The 15,142-nt window shown below is 43.8% G+C and overlaps 1 protein-coding gene across 1 annotated transcript in view; it reads left to right on the forward strand.

Annotated features, from left to right (window-relative positions):
• Positions 1-8,164: 8,164 nt before the first annotated feature.
• Positions 8,165-15,142, forward strand: part of Esr1 (estrogen receptor 1) — a 372,005-nt gene continuing 365,027 nt past the window's right edge. Inside the window, exon 1 of the mRNA XM_015996803.3 lies at positions 8,165-8,864. The gene's annotated coding sequence lies outside the window, so the exon portion shown is untranslated. The remainder of the gene's footprint in view (positions 8,865-15,142) is intronic.

Here is a 15,142-nt window from a genome sequence, read left to right on the forward strand (position 1 = left end):
GCTTCTTCCTTAGGGTATGGCTTCTATGGGGACACCTGTTAATAATCATCTCAATGCATAGAAAGCTAGGTTCCGGCTGCGGTTATAGCAGCTGCTTTGGAAGACCTGTTTACCACAGACGTTGGTGGCATTGGAAGCCTGAAATCTGTTGCCTGAGTGATTCCTCCTAAGGACAGAGCCTTGCAGAAAGCACTGAAAAGGACGAAGTCTGGAATCACAGACACTCACGGGTACATCCATCACTTGCTAACCCTCCATAGGGAAGCATCTAAAGACTGCAATATTGACTTCGGGCCTTTGTGTCCCGATGTGCTTTGGACATCCCACTGACCATTTTCTCATGCTCAGGCAATTCTTTCTGCAGCCTGTTCATCCGTCTGTTCATGTCTTCTTCTTCATTCTACTTCCTTTGTGTTTCTACGCAAGAAGAGTAGACAACACCATTGATTTGCCAAGAAGAGGTTGGTGCCACTCCATGCCGAGGACCACTCCTCCGACCTTGTTTGCTCAGACGTGATGTTTCCTGGTGTGATGGGGAGGGGCAAACTGGATCTGCACGTGGTGCTCACTGTGAACCTCAGGGCTTATGTCACCACTCAGAAATTACAAGTAGACCCTAAGTTTTGAAAATGAGGAATCTCTTTGGATTGTTGCAAGTGAAAATTTCAAATAAGCTCAGTTATGGTATCTCTTCATCGCAATGGGAAGAAAGTCTTCATGAAAGTCTTAGAAGAATCTTCAGACCTTATTGAATTGGCAAAAGGCATCAACTTGGAAAAGTAAAATATAAGCTGGTTCTTTTTTTTTCTTTTTTTTCTTTTTTTACAAATTGTGAATAAACAACATATGTGATAAAATCTTGAATGACAGGCCCATTCATTTTATTCTTCTTAATTTTGTGTAGCTTAAGTGATGTTCTGATGAAGGTTCCAGACTCTTCCCTCAGAAAAATACGTGTTTATGTGCCCCAAATCCAGGTATAATTTCAGGGGTTCCAAGTGCCCTGGAACTACCCACGTGGGTGTTTGTCTTGGAGGGCAGAGACAGCAAACCAGTCGTGTCCAGAGTGGTTTTATGAAACAGAGGTAGCATTATGCAGTAATCAGACAAAGTTTAATTGAGAGGAAAATGATGTCAAAACACATTTATGCACAAAGTTGGAACCTTATTATTATACATGTTATGCATATTTCCTACCTAAGATTAATAATCTAGATTCTTGCTCTTTATTTCCTAATTTTACTTACTATTATGAAACTTAGCTGTTATGTGGTAGCTCTGGTCTAACATTCTAATTTTTGTGTGTGTGTTTGTTGTTTTTGTTTATGTGACTATATGTATAGCATGTACTCCCCATCTTATTTTTGTGACAGGGTCTGTCTTAATTATTTTCTTATCTCTATAAAGAGACACTCTGACCATGGCAACTTAAAAAAGAAAGCCTTTAATTGGGCCCTTGTTTACAGTCTCAGAAGGTGAGTCCATGGGCCTTATGTGGGACAGCATGGCAGCAAGCAGGTAAAGCTCCATGGTACTGGAGCAGTAGCTGAGAGCTTACATCACAGGCATGAGGCAGAGAGCCAGAGACTGGGCCTGGTATGGATTTTTGAAACCTCAAAGCCCACCCCCAGTGACACACTTCCTCTAACCAGGCCACACCAATTTCAAGGCTATACCTCCCAATCCTTCCCCCCAAAGTTCCACCAACTAGGAACCAAGCATTCAAATATATGATCTTATGGGGGCCATCACTCAAACCACCACAGGGTCTGTCATTGAACCTGGAGATCACTGATTCATCTTGGCTGGCCAGGGAGCTGCAGTGATCTACCTGTTACTGCGCCCCGCTCCCCTTCCCCCCCAGTGCCAGGATTACAGGCACAGGCTGTCATCATGCTTGACTTTTTATGGGGGTGCTGAGAACGTGAACTTGGGTCCTCACCAGATCTGTGCAGCAAACACCCTGCCAGTGAAGCCACCTCCTCGGCTCCTCTCTAACTAATGTTCTTCTCTCAGGAGTCACCGGTGTCTACCGGTGCCAATCAAAGTGCTAACCTGGACAGGGCGATCTATCCCGCTGGTAAGCCAAGGGGTGCAGGACACTTCCAACAGAGCTGACTCTGCAGTCCATTTCCGTTTCTTAATTCCTATTCTAAGTAGCAGCAAGGCTTCCTTGGACTCTTGATGGTGGGCAGATACTTTTCTGCTGGAAAACAGCATCTGTTTTCACTGGCATTTGGGGAACTGAACTTAGCTCCATTTGAAAATTCTGTACTGCACTTAGAAAGTCACTTCTTTATGACTCCTTGTCCTTGGATGAAATTGGTGATAATTCTTTTCTCACCAGAAGAAACCTAGTAGTTGATGGAAACAAACTGCTGGATGGAGCTACCCTTCTCTCCTTTTTTTTTTTTTAAAAAAAAATAAACAAATAATTTTATTAATTCTTTGAGAATTTTTATAATTGTTTTAGTGTAGCTGGAGTTTTCCTGCCTGGCCCACAGTCAGGACAAATCTCTCTCACCCGCCAGTCCCACAGCCGCTCAGACCCAACCAAGTAAACACACAGAGACTTATATTACTTATAAACTGTATGGCTGTGGCAGGCTTCTTGCTATCTAGTTCTTATATCGTAAATTAACCCATTTCTATTAGTCTATAAGTTGCCACGTGGCTTATGGCTTACCGGTACCTTACATCTCACTTTTCATGGCGGTGGCTGGCAGTGTCTCTCTGACTCAGCCTTCCTGTTCCAGAATTCTCTTCTCTGCTTGTCCCACCTATACTTCCTGCCTGGCTACTGGCCAATCAGTGTTTAATTTATTAACCAATTAGAGCAACACATTTAACATACAGAACATCCCACAGCATTTTAGTCATTTTTACCTCTAACTTTTCCCCCTAACTCCTCCCAGATCCACTCCCCATCTCCTAATCCCCCAACTTTGTGTTCTTTTAAAAAAATTTAATAACCCATTGACTACACTTGTGCTATTCATACACTTCTGGATATGGGGCCATGCACTGGAGTATCTCCTAGGAGCCATATCCTTAAAGAAATCTGACCTTCTCTCCCCCAGAAGCTGTTAACTGTCCCATAGCTCCTGAGTGGAAACCACAGGATCTGCTTCCTATTCCATGCTACAATGTTGGTTGGCTTGGTCTTGTGTAGGCAACCTTAGGCCATGCGTTCAGGAACACAGTGGTCCTGTTATGCTCAGAAGACATTTTTAGTTCTGGTCTCCCTTGACCTCTGCATCTTATAATCTTTCCGCCCTCCTCTTCTGTGACGGTCCCTAAGCCTAGGGGAGATAGTGCGATACAGATGCTCCGTTTGTGGCAAAGCACTCCAAAGACTCTGATTCTCATCATGATGATCAGTTGTGAGTTTCTGTATTAGCTGTCTTTCACTGCACAAAGAGATTTCTCTGATGAGGACCAAGAGATGCACTAATCCACAGGCAGAGAGACACTAATTTAGGGGGCACGTTGAGACTATGTCCACTAAGTAAAATACTATCAGGAGGTTCAGGCCTGGGTCCTGTGAGCTCCCCAGCCACGGGTTCTTGGCCAGATTTACAGCAGCAGGCATGTGTTTCTGTCACTCTTCTGTGACCTGTAGTTGTGACCTTCCACAGAGAAGTTTGTGTTTCTAGAGACTGGAAAGGATGGGACTTAGCGGGGAGGGGTTGGGAAGACTAGGGGAGGTCTGTGAGCTGTTTGAGAAAAATTGTAATCGCATTTATTCCTTTAATGTGTGCATATGTTTGCCCACGAGGAGGTCGGAGGACAACATGCTGGAGTTGGGTCTCTCCTTCCAGCATGTGGGACCTGGGGATTGAACTCAGGTCATCAGGCTTCGTAGCAAACATCTTTACCCACTGAGCCACCTCACTGGCCCCCTAGAGCTATTTTTGTGTAGTGTGTACACTGTCTTTATTGTAAGTCATCATCTATGTGATTTTATAAGTGTGAAAGTCCAGTTATCCTAACAGAAAACTTTCCATGGTGATTTCCTGGTAGAGGGTGTTTGCATCTTGCTATGTGTCCTTCTCTGTGTTAAAAGTCTTTCCACCGATGGTGTAAGGTTGACTTGAATCTAATCTTTTCCAGAGTATTGTCTTTGTATTTGTTTTCTGAAGAAAGACGGCCTCCCCACTTCCACCTTTCTTCCTCTTGAAAAAGAGAATGTCTTCACCCTTAGAAGTTTCAGGCAGAGCTCCAGTGTCATTGAGGGGCCAGTAGAAAGCCTCTTCGGATGTTGGCTGTATCATAGCTTTGTTGCCATCCGCCACCCTGTCCCAGCACACTGAAAGTACAGCCGCTGGGTCTTACCTGAGATCCAGGAAGAAGACCCCGTTAACCTCCTGATGCGAAGAGTTGCTGAAGACCTTGAGACCTATGTGAGTGTGGTAAACACAGTGATGCCGTTGTGGGTCCAGGGCCCCATGCTCACTCATCTCTGCTAATTGATTCTTCTCTGTCCATGGGTGACTTCATTCACTAGGAGTCTTCCTGTGTCTTCTACTCTCCCCTAAGATGTCCTTGCCGAGGCTCACTACCCTGTCAGGGCTCGAAAACTCATAGCCCTGCAAGCTCCGTGCAGTTGGCCATTATATTAGTTAATTTTCTTGTTTCTGTGACTGAATATATGAGGAAACAGTTTAAAGGTAGGAAAGACTTATGTTGGCTTATGATGTGAATGCATCCAGCCCACCAGGGGAAAGGCATGGTGGAGTTCACGGCCACAGGACCAGAAGGCTAGAATTCCTCTCACGCTGGGGTTCACGAAGCAGGACTCAGGCCAGAGTTGGGGCTCAGCTACAACCCACAGGCCTATCTCCCAGCTGTCTCCTTCCCACAACTACACTCTACCTTTAAAAGGTCTCTAAGCAAACAGCACAACAGGCTGAGGACCACACATGAGCTTGGGGTGGGGAATGCTTCACTTTTAAGTCACAGTATTCACTATGACTATAAGATATCAACTCTGATATCTTAGGTCCAGGGTTGGCTTTTTTTTTTTTTTTTGCCAGATGCATAGTAGTGTTCCAATTAGCTATGAGAGGTGGGGGATGGGAAGCCATCAGGACTTCACTTGGTTGTCTAGGCAACAGGAAGCCGGGGGCAGGACAATTTCTTTGGCCAATTGGCTAAGTGAGTGGTCAGGTACTCCTTGCTATCTCCAGGTAGGCGATCTCAATTTGAGTTTCTCTTCATGAGGAGAACCAGAAATTCAGGGCTACTTTTCCAGGGTGGTGGAATTGAGAGAGTTTTTGTGCAGTTCTCAGTGGAAACATCTCTGCTAATAAGGACAAATGGAGAACTGGGGCAATTACCTGTATATTTGAGTCCCAAGCTCCCCAGACAAAAGTACACACTCCAAATAAAAAACTTGATTTTTTTTTTTATTTTAGCCTGAATCACCCATATCACAGCAAGATCTTACTTGAATGACCCAGACAGACTACAACAATTTTCGGCATTCTTTTGCTGTGGAAACTGAGCTGTTAGTGGCCACTTTTGAAACAGGAGAATGTGTCAAAAAAAACCCCAAGGTTGTAACCTAGAAAATTTCTAGAATTTCATTGTTTGGTATTTCTTAATAAAGTGTATGGCAGGAGGAAGGGACGTGTGTGTTGCCCTTTTCTCATTATTAATAAGGGTGTAGTAGATGGCATGCTTTTGATGAAACGTTAGTTTTAATTTTTCATGTGGAAGGGTGTATGTGAGGAAATCGGGAGGACACACCACTTCTCTTTGATTGGTCCTGAAGAGATTTAACGTGTCCTGTGTTTATTTCAATTATACTATAGTCTACTTCTCCAGTTAAAAATTGTTCTTTATTTAAATGGTTCATTATCAAGTCAGTTTAATAGTGTTGAATACAGCATAATTAGAGTTTTTCCCCCCTCAAAGGAGAGGTGTCCCCCCCCCATGAAAAACACAGGATATTTTAAAACAATGTTTTAGTCTTGGCAGATATATATATTTTTTTATCTGTAGTGAACTCATGAGGAGGCTAAACCGCAGCACAATTCCAGGTAGCCTTCGGCAACCTGGTGGAGCTGATCTTCCACATTCTTGAGACTTCACCGTCTTCCCGTGACACATCTGTGTTCGCTGCATGTGTGTGATTCTGTGGGTTGGCTCAGAAGCTACAGCAGAGGGTCATGGCATGGAAACTTGACCTGGCCCTCCTGAATTGGATAGAGTGCATTCTAGCTGGAGTGAGCACCATATGTCTCAACATCCAATGCTCCCCTTGTCAGTCGGTGGCGCCTGCCTCTGTGGGTTGTAGAAAGTGCTGAGAGGTACCTTGGACACTGGCTTTTGTCTGGGAGATGACATCTGCTTTTATTTTCATCCCTTTCCTCTCAAGGAAGCATAGTCTAGAATGCAAAGGGTCCTTAAGGACAGGCAACTTCTCTTACATTATATATATATATTTTTACATTACAAATTTGTATTTTTTTTTTTTTCTTCTTTTTTTTTTTCGAGACAGGGTTTCTCTGTGTAGCTTTGCGCCTTTCCTGGAGCTCACTTGGTAGCCCAGGCTGGCCTCGAACTCACAGAGATCCGCCTGGCTCTGCCTCCCGAGTGCTGGGATTAAAGGCGTGCGCCACCAACGCCCGGCACAAATTTGTATTTTTAAAGAAAAGGACATGGAAGACCAGTGAGATGCATGCTTGCCTGTGCCTGTAACCCAGATCTCTCTCCCTCTGTCTCTGTCTCTCTGTCTCTCCCTCCCCTTCTCTTTCTGTGTGAGTGATAAGTAGATCCCAAGAGCTCACTGGCCAACTATCCCAGCCAGCTTCTGATTCAGTGAGAGACCTGTCTCAAGGAAATGAGCTGGAGAGGCACAGGGGAAGACATCAAAGTCTTGCTTTGGCCTCTGCATGCACGGGTACAGGTGTGTACCCACACACTTCTGCGTACCTGCACACTCATGTGCATCCCCTCACAGAAAGGAAATAATTTACACTTGGTTTTGAAGCCAGTGGGTGTTCTATTTTGAGAATTCCTGCCCTAGGTAATTTTATTCTCTGTATTGATGTACACAACTGATTCTAACAGGTAGCTAAATGCTATTTGAAAGCCTGATTCATCCATCCTGGCAAATCAAATAATAACGGAGGGATTCAATTAATTTGGGGGCGGGGAACCACTCGGCTTTTAAAACGTTTGAACTATTCAAAACATTTTATTGAATTACTTACCCTTCACCAGAAATCGTAATAAAAACAATAAAGCTAAGGCTGTCCCTGCCATGTTTAGGCTATGTGATTATTCATTGTATAAATGAGTTTTATTAAGTTCAATGTTTGCTAAATTGAAATAAAACATTCTATATAACAACTAAAAGATATTTTATTCCATGTAGTCTGGGGGAGATAAATTCAGACACATTTATGCATTTGGATCATTTTAGAGCTAAACTCACTTGTGTATAGAAAGCTGAAGACAATTAAAATAATTTATTATAAAAATGTTTAAATCATTAGTTATGAGACATTTGGCTTAATTTCTCCTCAAAGCCAGTTCTGATTCTTCTCTTACCCAGCATGCACTAGTGTGCATGTAGAGGGATTGAGGCAGTGGCCAGAGAGGTCCTTTCTGGTTTTTGCCTGTCACTATTCTTATTTCTAGAAAAGGACCCTTTCTCAGGCTTATAGCATGGGAGAAAGAAAGCTAACACATTAAAACAACAACAACCCATCATTTAAAGCACATGTTACATAAAACATAGCAGATTTTATAAGCTATTAAAATTTCAAATGTTTTTAAAAATGAGGGGTCTGAAGGTTGTGGACCAGAGGTAATACGTTTGCTTAGCACATCAAAGTTTTGGGTTCCACCCCTAGCACCAAAAAGAAAAATAAATTCAAAGTATTTTCAATCTCATATTTTTACTTCAATCTGTTTGTCTTTGAGTCTAAAAGAAAGACAGACAAACAAACAAAATCGTAAGTGTTTAAAAATCCGGTCATGTGGACTTACACCTGTAATTTTAGCACGTAGAAGGCTGAGGCAGGAGGATTGCTGAGAGTATAAGGCCAGTCTGGACTAGAGAGTGAGACCTTGTCTCAATAACAAAACGAAACAAAACAAACAAGATTGAGCCCTAAAGCAAACAAAAATACACCCGATCCCCATAAACTTGTAACTCGCTGCAGGAGATGCCAAGCAGTTTCTAGAAGGCTCGTATATACGTACATGAGGGGCTTCAGAGTCAGCCTAGGGTTCCAAAACCAGGAACCTAATTAATCAGTGACAAGACTTGCTGAGCAGCGTGGCGAGTCACTGAGTGAAAGGGAAGTTTGGGAAGCGCTCACCGAAGCAGCGCCCTCAGGCCAGCTTCTTAGCTAGTTTTGGGCGAGGAAAAATTTATGCGCCCAGAGAACGCTTTCTTATTTTATTTTTTTTCCAAGTCAACATGCCCGTCTAGACTTTGAGCTTTATTGCAAGTCAAGAGAAAATGGGCTGGATCACCTTAAAAAAAAAAAAAAAAAAAGGTCTCAGCTAGCTTCACCGGAGGCTTGTTCCTCTGCAAACATCTATCTGTAGGCAAACGCTGAGAAAGTTGGACTCGGGCCTGGCTGGAGGGAGGAAGGCCACCCCCTCCCCTATTTTCCGGAGCAGAGTTTCCAATCCCAGTCAAGCGGTGGTGCTAAGTGCTTGCTTCTGAGGCTCTGCGTTTCCTAATTTCATGGTCATAACAGCCTCGGAACGGATTCTACCAAAACTGAAAACACAAGGTTCCATGCTCAGCAGCCCTGTGGCGCCAGGAGAGGCCAATGCCCCCTCCTCTGCCGTTCTGTGGCACAAGAAGGCGGTCTCTGGGTGACATTCTTCTCAAGCAGGTATTTCTATCTCTTCTCCATTTCTTTATAGTCCCCCCCCCCCCATTCTTTCTTTTGGCTATAACGTGCTACTATGTGCAAGCAGGCTGGAGTCTCAGAGCTCACCTCTCCTGTGAAAATTTGTCCTTTTTCTTCCTTTCATTGCTTGCAGGGATATTTTTTTTTAAAAAGTTTCTGGCAAACGCTATCATGATGTTAACATGTTAAACCTGACCTTGGTCCCATGGAAATTCACTCTGGGAGCCACATTCAGCTGAGTCAGAGGGCGGCACAGTTATCTTTTCTTACTCTAGCACTGACAGGCTTCCTGCCTGCCCCAGATCACGTCTGTTTATTGGTCCCAGGTCCAGCTATGGGGATTCTGTATGGCTGAAACGGGGACGCGAGTTAAAACAGTTCCTTCTTAGATTCACTTTGGCACGTGCCCCAACACGACCTTGTTTCCTAATCTTTGGTGCCGTGACTTGTGGGAGCTTGATCTAAGCAACTGCATAAGTCATCGGTTTGTTTTCCCCGAGGGTGGCGGAGTTTTCTGAAAAGCTATGCAATCTAGTAATTCATCTTGTCTTCAAGTTGCCCCGTGGTTGGAGGCGAGTTCTGAGTCCCGTGGCTTTGGTTCTCTCTGATCTAAAAGTAGCCATGGGTGACCTTTTTTTTTTTTTTTTTTTTTTTTTTTGTATTTTTGTTTTTGAGGCAGCGTGGTGTGCATGTTGAGGATGGTGCCACATGATGTGTGCTGCTCGTTGGTGACGTGGGAGTCACAAAGGGCAGGAGAGGATACTTTCATTTTGGCCACAGGAAAGCCACCCGTTTCCTGTAGTGGAAAGTCTCAAGCTTGATCAAGAAGTTGCCAATTGTCTGTTCTCTCTGACTTGCCCGGAAAAGCCTAGATGGTTAAAATTCATTTTTAAAAAAATTTACCTAAATAAGGGTAGGGCATTATTAAGATGTTCGATTGTGGCATGAGGTACCACTCACGGGTGCCAAACGTTTTAAAATTAGCTCCTTGGGCCAAATTTAATAGATTTGTAGAGCACCTCCACCCACAAGGCTGCTGGGAAATGTGTTTAGTTTTGAACTTGAAACGATAATATATGCTGAGAGGGTGGATGTTGGAGTACCAAGTGAAAGCATTTGAACTTATTTTTTAAAATGTCAGTAGGGAGGGGACCTCTGTGATCTTAGGCTCAGCACTTATTCCTATTCATTGAAATTCTTTTATGTCCACCCCCCCCAATAAAAGAGACAAATGTTAATGATAATGTCCCAAGAAGGCCTATTCTTTGCCCTGCATAGATAGAATACTGTAGCAGTTGGATACAACCTTGTAGTGACTGGTATATATATTTGTCACAGATATTAGAAAGAAAACCGACACAGGCATGAGAGACAAACAGGAAAAAAAGTCAACTATTGAATGTGAATATCTCAGGGTTGTATGTGGAATGTGGGCTTTGACCCTTGGAGGTAATTGTCCAATGTTGCTGCTCACGACAGCAGAAGAAGAGAACAAAGCCCCAGTGAACAAATTCGCTGCAGCAACAAAGTCAGACAACTTTTATTGCAATGATCTCGGGCTTTCATTCATTCAGTTTAGGACTCAGAACCATCTGCTGTCCGTCTTCCTCCAAACGTAAACCCCTAATCCCTGTAGACATCCCACCAGGTACCTCCTGAGCCTGCTTACATGGGTAGTCATCTCTACCCTGTCTGAGCCCGTCTCTGTAGTTCTGATCCAGTTGGCTGGATTGATGGCTTGAGCCGAGGCCATGGTTGGGCTTCTGTTTGTCCCATGGGTACAGCGAGGCTGTAAAGAAAAACAGACAAGAGAGTGACCAGCTTGGAGAAGACCATCATGCCTTTGGTAAAACACATAGGACGCGTGGTGGTCCTGTCCATCCACCTCTGTCTGGGCTGACTGGCTGAGAAAGAGATACTACCTGTGAGACTCCGTGCACAGGTACTTAACAAAGTGTTTTATTGTGTGTGTGTGTGTGTGTGTGTGTGTGTGTGTGGTGTGGTATGATGTGGCAGGGGGACAGGTGTGTTCCATAGTGAACATGTGGAGGTCAGAGGACATCTTTGTGGAGTCATTTCTCTCCTTCCATCTTTACGTGGGTTCTGGGAATTGAACCCGGGTCTCCTGGCTTGCACAGGGAGTACTTTTCTCAGTCGTCTCCCCCTCCCCACAAGCTCTTTTTAAAGGAAAGCACTTCACAGGTAGCCTTTGCTAAAGGTGGTGATGATGATGGCGACTTTGTCTCTTAAGTGACATTCTAGTCGTCTTTTCCTGGCTCATCTCCTGCAACCACAGCAGCAGAACTGCATGCACCAATGAATTGCACCACTCTTCCTAGGAGTCTAATATTTTTTCCTCTGAAAGTCTGTGACTTTTAGAGATCCAAGGGGCTTGAGCTCTTCACCCATCCCTAGATACATTCCGCTCTAAAGCATATGCCACTGCCTTGGTTTTTCACCTCAGCTAACTTTGTGGTGAGGATTCATAAACCCATGGGAAGTGACCGAGTCCATGCCTTAATTCCTACTACTTTCTTTCTTTATTTTTATTTTTTTGGTGGTTTTTCGAGACAGGATTTCTCTGTGTAGCTTTGGTGCCTGTCCTGGATCTTGCTGTGTAGACCAGACTGTCCTCGAACTCACAGATATCCACCTGGCTCTGCCTCCCAAGTGCTGGGATTAAAGGCGCACGCCACCACACCCAGCTAACTCCTACTACTTTCTAGCTGTGCTGTTCAGGGCCAAGGAGGATTAGTAAGAGAGTTGCTACCAGGTATCATTCCATGGCCTTAATCAGCTTAGAGCATACATTTAACTACTCTCAGCCATCACATTTTAGGAACTCGATATAATGCTTGTAATAATACCAGAACTCAGGCATTAAAGACAGGAAGGTTATGAGTTCAAGGTCAGCCTAGGCTACCCACTAAGTCTCTATGCCACTCGACTATCCTCACCCAAAGAAAGAAACTCAATACAGAGAAGTCTTTTCATTCTAAGTCTGACACTCAGTAAATGTCATCTGAATAAATGGATAGAACCTAAGGGTAGCATCCTAGATGTGAGAGATTGATGTCCATCCAATTGTAACTCTGAGTTTGTTCTGACAACATAAAAGGAAGTCATTCCTGTCAGCTGAGCATTGTACCTACTGAAAACACCCCTCCTTTGTGATTCGTGTGGAAGGAGAAGACTGGATGCCCCCAATGCCCAGCTCTTCATCTCCCCATCACCTCCTCTTTATATCTCTAAGCAGGGTCACACCCCTTGATGATGAGCAAGGTCTTGCTGAGATGAGCACTTCAAAGCCATGTAATGTACATTGTGTTTGTCTTCACAGCAAAAGATCACATGGAAGGGTGAGATTCGTAGTATAGTAGTAGCAAGTGCTTAGGATGCATGAGATCCTGGGTTATTTCCTGGCATCATTACTGCCAGAGAGAAGCACTTTGATCTGTTGATGGGCAAATGTTCCTCATCCATGCACAGGTGGGCAAATGCTCCTCGTCTATGCACAGGTGGGCAAATGCTCCTCATCCATGCACAGGTGGGCAAATGCTCCTTATCCATGCTCAGGTGGGCAAATGCTCCTCATCCATGCACAGGTGGGCAAATGCTCCTCGTCCATCCACACACAGTTTGCATGCTAAATTTCTAATTCAGACCACAGACCTGAGACAGGCTTTCCAGTACTGGTCTTGCATATGTTTAGTGTTCACAAGGTTGTAATAGTAATGGTATTACATTAATACTTTATATTTAGGGAGCTCTTGCTTTGCTTAACATCGTTGATCCCTAAGTGCTGGGATATGCACTACTTTCCCTTTTTAGTGGATATTGTCACATTTAATTCTCACACCAACCCAGCTCACCAGCTAAATGATATGATTTCCATTATACCAAGGAGGAAATTAAGGCTTTGTATAAACATGTGATAGGTCCCACACAGTTTCAAAGGTGACAGCCCAGTCTTAGGAGATAAAAGTTCATCCAGTTTCCAAGTCCATGTTATAGTCATTACTTGATAGAGAATATTTGTTTCTGAAGCATTTTGTTGTTAGGAACCTTGTCCTGGAGAAACAGACTGAGTTCCCATCCCGGGAGATAGTATGCGCCTCCCCACCCAAGTCTCAGTCTCTCTGAAATGACGCCTGAAGTACAGACATGTAGTGGTTCCTGATACAAATTCAAGACAATAACCTGTATGCCCATTCACCTTCATGAATGCAAACTCTTGTGTGATGCACAAATCACTACTTAGTTGTATTGTATAGTCTTGCAAGTAAAGACAGCAAGGTTATGTGGCCCAGTGTGGTGCTGGGAGGTGCTATGAGAGGTGGTCTCGCCGGTGCTTCTGAAGAACTGACCATATGTGGAGAGCGAAGTGTGAGTGCAGGGAACCCCCAGGCAGGAACTGAAGCTGGCATATAAGGTGGGTGTGGCAAGGAGACATAGGAAGAAAGCCAGTCATCCGCTTCCTGGGGTGCCAGCAAGACTTAGGAGATCTTCTCTGGTGTGAGATGCTGGGTACTGGGTGAAGCCCTACCTCTTCTAGTACAAAAATCACCAAGAGTCTTGCTGGTTATACACCTGTCACTGCATTTTCTCAGAGCCTTCAGGAGTGTAATCTGGCTTTAGCCTCTCACTTAAATTCAGCAACTCTCAATTCTTTGATGTGTGTGTGTGTGTGTGTGTGTGTGTGTGTGTGTGTGTGTGTGTGTGTAGTGTGTAGTTCTCCCTACTGAGGATAGACATTACTAGGGTACAGTTTTCATCTGCCCTCCTTTGTTGCCCTGAAGTCAATCACAGAACCTTTTGGTTACTGCTCATCACAAGGAGATGAGGCAGATGCATGGGGGATGAGAACTCTGGGACCTCAGGCTGTGTAAGGTTAGTCTTGCTAAGAGGTTGGTGACCCTGGTTGCTGTCCTTCTCTGGAGTGTTGACATGCTATCCCCCCTTTTTTATTTTAAAGATTTCTTATTCCCTGATTCTTGTCACACCATTTGCTTGTCAGGTGGCAATCAACTGAATGCTTGAAATGGACTTCCTTCCCTATTTGCTTCAGAAGAACCACTCTGGTCCTTTAGCACATGGGACCTATGTGTTCAAGATCCTTCCTCCCTCTGTGCTCACTGAAGTAGTTCCACTGGGCTATTTCCTTTGAGAACTGTGATAAACACTCTTAAGAGTGACAAGGGATTTTAAGTCTCTCTGTAGGATGACATTCATCTTTTGAACTCTGATTTTTATTTGCTACAACCAATCATTCATTAGGATTTGCTTTATCAAAATATTACAAAGAAAGAGAACCTAGTAAAGCTGGTCATATCACGTATACAAGAGTCAATTTTTGCATCTTTTTGTGTAAAGCTATGCGGCATCTGTAAATTCTTTCCCAATAAAAGATTTGGGGAATCCCATTTGCATGGGATGTCTTATTGGAAAAGATGTAGTTCAACTTGACTTAGTTATTAAATTCTTAATTTTGCTCAGGAATAATTACAGAGCCCCTCCTGTGGTTCCTTAAGCTTGACTCAAACGAGTCTGCTTCAGACCCACTTGAGAGGGCCCCAGGGGCCAACCTTGGGGTTGTTTGCTCAGGGTTGCATTGTGGTACCCTGGAACAAACCTGGTACCTACCCATCCATGTCAGATACACAGTTGCTGTGCTTGACTGAACAAAACACATTCTTTGTTCTCTAGATGATTTTTGAAAAATCATATGTGAAGAGTTAGGCACATGCTATGATGTATGATTGCTACAGAATAACTATGATGTGTACTTACTTAGTTGAGTAGAAAGTAATATGTCTTTGATAGGGACAAGCACCACGGTGTGAAAGTGCACAGAGAAGTTAATTCTGATGGGCACAGTGGAGTTTGGGACAGGAAGGGTAATGTTGCCCTGGGAAGATGTTAAGATATGGGAGACTCGCCTGGGCTACAGAGTGACTTCCAGGAAAGGCGCAAAGCTACACATAGAAACCCTGTCTGGAAAAACTAAAAAACAAACAAACAAAAGATATGGAAGACTCTAATCCAAGGTACGGGACAATCCCTTTAGGGAATTGGGAGTTGGTCTGACAGGAAGATAGGTAAAAAGTATGCAATGTAAGGAGGTGTTAGCAAGAAATTAGGACTGTGGAGTTCAATGTCATTTTAAGGACCTTGGGTTTCATAATGTAGGCATTAAAGATTTTTGAGTGAGCTTGAAATGAAATGATGCCTTAACTTTGGAAATACTGTGTAGATTGAAG

This window comes from Peromyscus maniculatus, chromosome 16, assembly GCF_049852395.1.
Source record: "Peromyscus maniculatus bairdii isolate BWxNUB_F1_BW_parent chromosome 16, HU_Pman_BW_mat_3.1, whole genome shotgun sequence".
In the NCBI taxonomy this organism is placed as follows: domain Eukaryota; kingdom Metazoa; phylum Chordata; class Mammalia; order Rodentia; family Cricetidae; genus Peromyscus; species Peromyscus maniculatus.